The following is a 9,916-nucleotide window of genomic DNA, read 5'->3' as shown; positions in this document are numbered from 1 at the left end:
TGCATGAAGCTTAAAGTTTTTGGCTAAGTATTTTGTACAAGCCTGAGGGCTTAAAAAAATGGAAGCCCGAGCGGCAAAATAATATGACCGAGCAATTTTTGAGGTGTCAAGGCGATATCCAAGCGGTCAAAGTATCCGAGGAATCTGCAAAAATCAAAGTGAATGGATGATCGACCAAAATTAAAATCTAGGTTGTATGTTCGAATAATGGTCAAACTCCCAAGAATGGCACATACCCGATTGGTTAAGCATATTCGAAGGACTAGAAATGCCAAAGTAGCCAAAGCAAATTCTGGGCAGGTATATGTAAGTTCGATTGTCCAAAACAAAACTTGAGTACCTTGGAATTTCGAATAGCCAAAGGTAGCCGAGGAGTTAAGGGCATTAGCAGGGGGTTTCCAAGGAGCTAGAACAGGTTAACTACCCGATCGGTGCAAATGCTAGAATTTTTTTAGTGCTCGGAAAACACTACCCAAAAGTTCATCTAATACCCGATCGGTCAATCTGACCAGAATTTTGAAAAACAATTTACTTACTTCTCGGCACATACAAAATTCTCAAGAGCATGGGGCACAAACATGTTTTCTTTATCATGAAGTACAACAACAAGATCAAAAAGTGGAATTTGAAGAGTTCTAAAAGCTTCAAGGAAACACAAATGCTCATCCTATACCCATAAACCCAAATATGCAATGTGGAATGGGAAATTAATTTTTCTTCAAAATTTCATAAAATTGGAGACAAAATTGATTTGCCCAAAGCCTAAACTACATCAAAACAACCTCAAAATGCATCATTTAACAAGAATTCACACAAACATTCCAAGAGAAGCATATTATAGGGGGGTTCGACACTCACTATTTCTAACCAAGTTTTAAGCAAAATTTTCATGCTTCAAAAAGCTTAAAAATGAAGATGAAGGGGGAGAAACTTACCCAAATGTATTGAAGAGCCTTTGATTTCTTGAAAGAACCTTGGATTTGCTTGAAGAAATTGAAGCACCTTGGAATTTTGTGGAGGTTTCGGCCAAAGAAAAGAAGAGTTTTTTTTTTTTTTTTTTTAAATGAAATTTTTGCTTATGAGTGATGGGCATCCATGGGCCTATTTAAAGAGAAGAGAGGAAATTCCCACTTACCCTAAAAACTCTTGGTATTCTCTCTCCCATGATTGGGAATAGGAAACTACCATTTTTTTGGGTTGAAGAGTTCAGTCATGATTTATTTGAAAAGGCGAGAGAATGCGAAAAGTCATTTTTTGGAATTTTGGGAGAGAATATTAAAGTTTTGGACGACCTCAACAACTAAAAAAGTTTATCAAGTGAGTAAATCATATAATAAACTTAGGGGGCACATGTTATCTGAATTTTTTATTTGATGATGTGACAATCAGAAGTGACAAGTGGCAATGTATGGTCAGTAAATGACACATTAATAGTCAATAAATGTGTTGACCAAGGAAGTGTAAATGTTGGAAGTTGACCTACGGAGTTGTGATATTACTGGTCCGGAAATAAATTTACCTGGTTAGGAAGTGATTTGCCCAACCAGGTAAGGCTTTTGATCGACCAGTGAGGAATTCTACCCGACCAGGAGGTATTTTGCCCGACCAGTCACATCAGAGAATAGTGCTATCTAACTAGTAATGTGTTTTGGTCGACCAGTTACTTCAGTAATATGTTTTGGCCGACCAGTTACTTCAGTAATGTGTTTTTGCCGACCAGTTACTTCAACAATGTGATATAGCTGACCAACTACATTGGGGAATGGATTTGGTCAATCGGATGAATCAGAATCTTAGGAGTCAGCTGTCCGGCGACTTTTCAATAAATCTTCAGTAACGACTTCAGTTGGAATTATCCGTAATTACAGCAAGAATATCTCAGATATCCCAAAGTAATCGCTGTATTGTTGTATTTTAAATTTGATTATTAGTTAGGATTGGTTAGAACAACCAGATACTCTATTATTTGGGTGACCTTGATTGTACGATCCATGAGCCTATAAGTAGAGAGCTCATGGCATCATTTGGGGGGATTCTGATTTTCTGGCTAGTCTTTTGGGACTCGGGCATTCTTGGGGTACTTTTCTGAGAGAGAAAACTTGTATTATTGGGAGAGAAACTCTGTATTTTTTCACTTACACTTAAGAAACTCAGTTGGCTCAGGTTCATCTGATCTTAAGTGTAGGCTACATATATCACAACTCTAAGTGGACTAGGCTATTACCAACAAATTGGGGTTGAACCACTATAAAATTATTTGTGTCATTATATTCTATTCAAGGCTTACTATAATTTTGATGTCTACTTGTCATTGGAAAAAATTGTGGTCAACAATACCTCAATATACCCATGTCTAACACTGTATAGTCCCTAGCCACTCCAGCTAGGACGTCCCCTCTAATCCTCCCTAACTGTGGGTCACTCAACTGTTTATCTTCGATCCTCTCTAAAAGAGTAGACTGCAGGGTAATGTTGGCCAACTGGCCTACCACTAGCTCAGCACCTATTCTAGTCATATCGTCCGCCAATTCTCTAGATATCTACCTAACATTGTACAAGTCACCCAGACCCTTTCGTCTTAAGGCATCCGCCACCGCGTTGGCTTTCCCCGGGTGGTAAAGGATTTCACAATCATAATCCTTCATCAGCTCTAACCAATGCCTCTATCTCATATTCAAGTCCTTCTGGGTGAAGAACTATTTCAAACTCTTGTGGTCAGTGTATATCTCACACTTTTCACCATACAAGTAGTGTTGCCATACCTTCAGTGCAAAAACCACTGATACAAGCCCCAGATCATGTGTGGGGTGCCTTTGTTCATATTCCTTCAGCTGGCGTGACACATAGGCAATCACCTTTATTGTATGCATAAGGACACAACCTAAACCCTGTCTCGAGGCATCACAATGAACCACAAACTTGTCCTGATCTGTAGGAAGACTCAAAACTAGAGCAGTGATTAGATTCTTCTTCAGTCTCTGGAAGCTATCCTCACACCTATCTGATCATATGAACCTCTAATTCTTGCATGTCAACTCTGTCATTGGTGATGGAATCTTGGAAAACCCTTCCACAAAGCGTCTATAGTGTAACGTCCTGCATTTTCGGGTACCTTTAAACGACTCGGGTCGGGATTTTTCCCCCGGGTTAAGAATATTATTTTAAATAATATTATATTTTGTTTGTAAGTATTCCATGAGTTATTGCTAGCCAAAATATGAATTTTGTGATTTTAAAAGTCAAGATAAGACTTTCGGTCCTGGACCGACACAAAAACCCTGATCGGGTAAAAATCTCGGAAAATAAAATGAAAAATCATGGAAATTATATTTTGGGCATAAAATACATTCATAAAAGTTAAAGTTTGGTCAAAAATAATAAACCTAAAAGAAAATGGAAATTTTAGGGCATTTTGTGTTAAATGCCTAATTTTACCGAAATGGGGAATTTTATTCCATGAATGGACCTTAGGTTAAATTTTACTATGTGATTAATTAAATTAAATGTGAGAGACATTTAATTTAATTAATTAATGTTAAGTTTGGTGATTAAAACTTAATAAGAGTGAAAAAAAAAGGTGTCAAAAGCCAATTTGGACTTTTCTTCTTATGAAACATTTATTAACCTTTAAAAAAAAAAAAAAATTAAAAAAATAATGAAATGATCATATATGGCAAAGGGTGGCCAGCCATGTGGTGTTTTAGAGTGGTGTGAACCCAATTCTATAAAGTTTAACTCCCTTTTTAATTAAGAAGTCAAGTGGGCAAGTGGGTAGAAAAGCACTCAAGTGTTTTGTGATATTTTGAAGAGTTGTGTGAGCCATTCTAACCCCCAAATCCGACCACTCTCCCTCTCTCATTCACTCTCATCTGATTTTTTAAGACCATTCAAAGTGTTCTCTCAATATTCAACCTCAAGAACACCAAGGAAAACTTGGAGGCTAAGTCTTGGTCTAGGAAGTATTTTCCCTAAGGTAAACCTTCACTAATCTAGGCTTTTGTAAATTTTTAAGCTTAGAGTTTCAAATAGCTAATTAACTATGTTGTTGGGGGAAGTTGGTTAGGGTTTTTGAAAGGTTTTGGAGGAGCCAAAGCTAATAGGAAGGTCCAAACCTTAAGCAAGAACACCAAAGAGGTAAAAAGTTTACTTTTGATGATTTTGGTTGTAGGGTTTTTAGTTTTAAGCATTATTTTGTATATCTAATGCTTAAAGTTTCTTGTTGGTGATGTAATAAGGTTATGGTAGTTGTTTAATAATTTTTATGATGCATGTGTATTGATTTTTGAAAATGGGAACCAAAACCCCCAAGGGTTTTGTAGGATACCCTAAAACAAAACATGTTTTGAGCTGTGACTTCCAAGGGGTCAAGCAGCCACTGTATATTGGTTTTGTAAAATTTAATTGTACTGTGATGTTGTTGAGATTGAGTACATAAAATTGAGCTTTTGAAACACAAAAAAATGTTTAGAAATGAGTAAGTTATGCTATTTCAAAGTTGAGGTAAAAAACTGTTTTTTCGTATTCTTATTTTCGGAACCAAGTTTGGACAGCCACTGTATAGGGCAAATGAACCCAGTTTTTTCTAAAATTTTGTGGAGATATTTCTGGAATAACCTATTAGTCCACTGTAAAATTTGGTAAGAAAATATTAAACGGTTTGAAAGTTATTAACTGTCAAAGTTTGGAAAAAATAAGGACTTGAAAATAAGGTCATTTTTACCTCATTGTTGGAAAATGATTTCACCAATCAAAAATGCTCATTTTGACCTAAGATTTTACAAAAGCCTAAATGGCATAACAAAAATGGAATTGGGAAATTTTGGTAACAATTGGGTAAGTAAATTTCAAGTTATGAACTAACGAAGTATGTAGTTAAAAATGTGAAAAATAGGTTTTTCACACTTAGTGTAAAAATGAGATTTTGGAACATAAGGTAAAAAGTAAAATTTTGCTTATTTCAAGATATAAAATGGTAAGTCTTGAAATCATATTTTCACTAAAATTTACCCTTTGAGTTTAAATGAATTATTTTTATTAAAGAGATTTTATTCTTTCTAAAAATAAGAGATTTAATTTATTAATAGTTAATAAATTAAAAGAGGGTTTAAAACCCTATATTTTGAGAAAATAATTAAATAAATTATTTTCCTAGTAAGTAAAATTGATTAATTGCTTTTGGAAAATTAATTAGTCAAGATGAGAAATTTATAACGGTTTTCCTAATTAAGACAAATTAGGCAATTTTCTTAAAACGGTTTTTAGATATTAAAACCTTAAGAAAAATAAAAAGAAAATTTAAAGAGTTTATTTTCTTTAAAAATAATTAAGGAATTTATTTGTATTTTCTGGGTATAATACCGGCTAAAATCTTACATATTTTAACCGACTAGTCGAAAGTGCGGGTTAATAGCGATACCTTGAAAGAATAAGATTTTTAGCGGATTGTGGGAAATACCATTGTGATACCCGAGCCTAGGTATCGAGACCTTAGGATAGGTCTCCCCGAGACTTAGGGTTTAGTCTCGAATATTTTGTATAACTTTCCTTAATAGGTTTAAAACCAAATAAGGATTTTAAATCCTTACAAATGACTTTTATTAAAATGACCAAACTGCCCAAAATAATAATAATGAATTATGAGTGCCATAATTAATCCGAGTATACTGTATGGATAACTACAGTATTGGCTAAGCGTAACTGGACTGAACGTTGGAGGGTGAAAACTTGCTGAGCGCTAAGGACTCAAAGTAAGTCAACTTATATTGTATGGCTGCAACATGAAATGATTATTGTCTTGTATGTTAGTATAGGGATACATGCATATACATAGGCTGTCATAGAAAGTTGCTTAGAGACGTTAGTCTAGTGAGTGCTGATTTAGAAAATATGAACGGTAGAAGTCCGTCATATCCTAGACGGTTGATCCCCGTCACACTGCTTGATTTTATTTATGTCCGGTTCATTACCGAGACGAGTGGCCATGAGATGAGGATAAGCTGGTTAAACCTAGGGGCGCCAAGATAAATGGGACCTAGGGGCCCTCATGCTTACTTAATCATTGGACGGTTAGAATCCGAGCAAGTGCTCTGATAAGTTATTCTCGGATAGCAGCCGTGAATATTGGCCATTCCGTGAGAGTGCCTAGAGATACTAGGGGTTGCCAAGATAGAGTGAGGTTGAACACCCTAGGGGCAGCTGCTCACCAGCACCACTGATTAACATAGAAGTCTCCATAAAATCGTGTAAATTGGATTACACTCTTGAATATGTAGCGATGCCCTAGGTAACACGATAGTTACCCTTGATGAGAATATTTATTGGCTAGATCTTAGTGTGGGGACTCAGTTCTCTTTTACAAATTAGCAATTATGTTGGAGGGCGCGTTACGCATGAATTGTTGGAAATTGTCGAGCGTTGGTCTCGAATTATTTGGTGATATAATATATCTGCTTGCTCTGGGATTTTCTGAGTGCAGGGATATAATTGTTGATAAGATATAGTTGTGATATAATATATCTGCTTGCTCTGGGATTTTCTGAGTGTAGGGATATAATTGTTGATAAGATATAGTTGTGATATAATATATCTGCTTGCTCTGGGATTTTCTGAGTGCAGGGATATAATTGTTGATAAGATATAGTTGTGATATAATATATCTGCTTGCTCTGGGATTTTCTGAGTGTAGGGATATAATTGTTGATAAGATATAGTTGTGATATAATATATCTGCTTGCTCTGGGATTTTCTGAGTGCAGGGATATAATTGTTGGTAAGATATAGTTGTGATATAATATATCTGCTTGTTCTGGGATTTTCTGAGTGCAGGATTTTTATCTAGTTACGAATTAATTTATCATTGGTTATCAGGCATGACCATAAGTTTTCCAGGACGCTTTAGCATTCTTGAAATTGATTGTTTAGGGTCCGGATGGGTCTGGAACCCTAATTCTCTACATGCTTTGTTTGAAAGTTGATCTTACTAAGCGTTTTCGCTTACCTAGTTGTTTCATGTTGTAGGTCAGTGCAAGGGCAAGGCAGAGCAGTGAGCGCTGGAGTCTTCCTTGCAAATGTACATGTGGACCGACCTTTTGGGAAGCCTTTTTATTTTTGGAAATGTTGTGTAATTTTCCTAAACTAGGCTCACTCTAATCTTTATAAAACATGTTTGTAATTAAATGTTAAGTATGGCCATACGACTTTTTAAAAAGTTTTTTTTTCTATGGGTTTTTGAGACATTTTGTTAAATGAAAATATTTATATTTCCGCATTATCGAGTCTTGAAAATCCGGGTCGTTACATATAGTAACCTGCCGATTCCAAGAAACTTCTGATCTCTGAAGCATTCTTTGACCTTGGCTAATCTCCGACCGCCTCATTCTTTGCTGGATCCACATAAATTCCATCTTTACCGACTATGTGACCTAAGAAAGTCACTTGTGGTAACCAGAATTCACACTTTTTGAACGTTGCAAACATTATGTGTTCCCTCAGCCTCTATTAAACTAACCTTAGATGCTACTCATGTTCTGTCTCTGACTGAGAATATACCAGATATCGTCGATGAAGACGATCACAAACTGATCCAAGTAATCTTTGAACACATTGTTCATCAGATCCATGAACGTTGCTGGGGAATTAGTCAACCCAAATGACATCACCTAACTCATAATGCCCATACCTGGTGCAAAAAACTATCTTTGGTATATCTTCCTCCCTGATCTTCAATTGGTGTTAACCAGATCAGAGATCTATCTTGAAGAATATCGTCTTACCCTGTAATTGATCAAACAGATCATCAATCCTTGACAGAGGATACTTTTTCTTAATAGTTAACTTGTTAAGTTCTCTATAATCGATACACATCCTCAGAGAACTGTCTTTCTTCTTCACAAAGAGAACTGGTGCGCCCCATGGTGAGAAACTGGGCCTGATAAAATCCAAGTTTAGTAATTCCTGTAACTGAACCTTTAGTTCCTTCAGCTCTACTGGAGCCATCCTATACGCTGCCCTAGACACTGGCTTTGTCCTTGGTGCCAATTCAATCAAAAACTCTATCTCTCTGTGCGGAGGCAACCCTAACAAATTCTATGGAAACACATCCAGAAACTCACAGACTAATCTCATCTGTCTTGGTCCCACTGGTACGACCTGAGTGGTATCCATCACATTAGCTAAGAATCCTATGCATCCCCCCTGCAATAGGTCTCTAGCTCTACAAATATCATAGGTATACGGGGACCTTGCACAGTGCCAAGGAATATAAAGGGATCTTCACCCTCAGGCTCAAAGGTTTCCATCTTCTTCTTGTAATCTATTGTCGCCCCATACTTGGCTAACCAATCCATACCTAAGATCATATAAAAGTCAGTCATAACCAACTCTATCAAGTCAACTGACAACTCTCTACCATCCACTGCCACTGGTAATAACTTGGCCCATCTATTGGAAACCACTAACTCCCCAGTAGGCAATAAAGTTCCAAATCCCACTGCATAGTATTCCCATGGTCTACACAACCTATCAATCACTCTATTGGATACAAATGAATGTGTAGCCCTAGAATCAATTAAAATAGAATAAAAAGTGTCAGCACAAGAAAGCTAACTTGTCATTATTGAGGGTCGAGCCTCAGCCTTTGATTGTGTCAATGCGAACACTCAAGCTAGAGCCAAGTTGTTCGCCTTCTTTACTTCTTTCTTTGCCCTTGGGAAATCTTTCTTGAGGTGCCCAACTATACCACATAAAAAGCAAGCCTTCAGCCGACACTCTCCCAGATGATGTCTCCTGCATCTGACACATTCTGGATAAGTCCTCCATCTCTCATTACCGCCCTGGCGGCCAACCTGTATACCTTGTGGCCTCCTGTCTGGGCCTAGAACTGTAATGGTATATGGGGTTTTCCTATTCTGGTCATTAGGGCCTCCGCCCCTACTAGCTCCAATAAAGAGAGGTCCCACCCTCCTAGTATCCCTTCTGGCCACGTTCTCGCGCTAGATCTTGTTCTCAGCACTGTAACGTCCCAAATTTTTAAGACTCGATAATGCGAAAATATAAATGTTTTCATGTAACAAAATGTCTCAAGAACCCATATAAAAAAACTTATAAAAATTCGTATATCCATACTTAATATTTAATACAAACATAGTTTATGAAGAGTAAACTGGGCTTAGATTACGAAAATAAAACAACATTTCCAAAAACAAAACAAATTCCCAAAAATTCGATCCACATGCACATCCACAAAGAAGACTCCAGCACTCACTGTCTGCTTTTCCCTTGTTCTTACCTACAACAGGAATCAACTAGGTAAGCGAAAATGCTTAGTAAGTTCAACTTTAAAACAAAATCATGCATAGAAGACAAGTGGTCACTGACCACTGGTAACAATATCTTAACAAAATTAGGGTTCCGGATCCATCTGGACCCCAAACTATCAATTTCAAGAACACAAAAGTGTCCTGGAAAACTTATGGTCATGCCTGATAACCAATGGGAAACTATTATAGATAAATAGATAAATTCTCGCAATCAAAAAATCCTAGAGCAAGTAGATATAATATATCACAATATAATTCGAGACCAACGCTCAAGAATTTCCAACAATTTGGACGTATCACGCCCTCCACCATATTTGATAATCTGTAAGAGAGAACTGAGTCTCAACACTAAGATCTAGCCAATAAATATCCCCATCAAGGGTAACTATCGAGTTACCTAGGGCATCACTACTTATCCACTAGTAAATCCCTCACAAGGGTAACCATCAAGTTACCTAGGGCATTGCTACTATCCAAGAGTGTAATAAAAGTTACACGGGTTTACAGAGACTTCTATGTTAATCTGTGGTGCTGGTGAGTAGTTTCCCCTAGGGTGTTCAACCTCACTCAAACTTGGTAACCCCTAGTATCTCTAGGCA

At 36.9% G+C, this 9,916-nt stretch overlaps 1 long non-coding RNA gene across 1 annotated transcript; it reads left to right on the top strand.

Annotated features, from left to right (window-relative positions):
• The first annotated feature begins 3,325 nt into the window (after positions 1-3,325).
• Positions 3,326-7,220, top strand: LOC133789988 (uncharacterized). The gene is made up of 3 exons (XR_009873831.1): positions 3,326-3,973; positions 4,056-4,134; positions 7,018-7,220. It is a non-coding gene; the product is annotated as an uncharacterized LOC133789988 (long non-coding RNA).
• The last annotated feature ends 2,696 nt before the right edge of the window (positions 7,221-9,916 follow it).

Source organism: Humulus lupulus, chromosome 7, assembly GCF_963169125.1.
Source record: "Humulus lupulus chromosome 7, drHumLupu1.1, whole genome shotgun sequence".
Lineage (NCBI taxonomy): Eukaryota > Viridiplantae > Streptophyta > Magnoliopsida > Rosales > Cannabaceae > Humulus > Humulus lupulus.
Note: the sequence above shows the minus strand (reverse complement) of the source record. Positions and strands in the feature narration are given on the sequence as shown.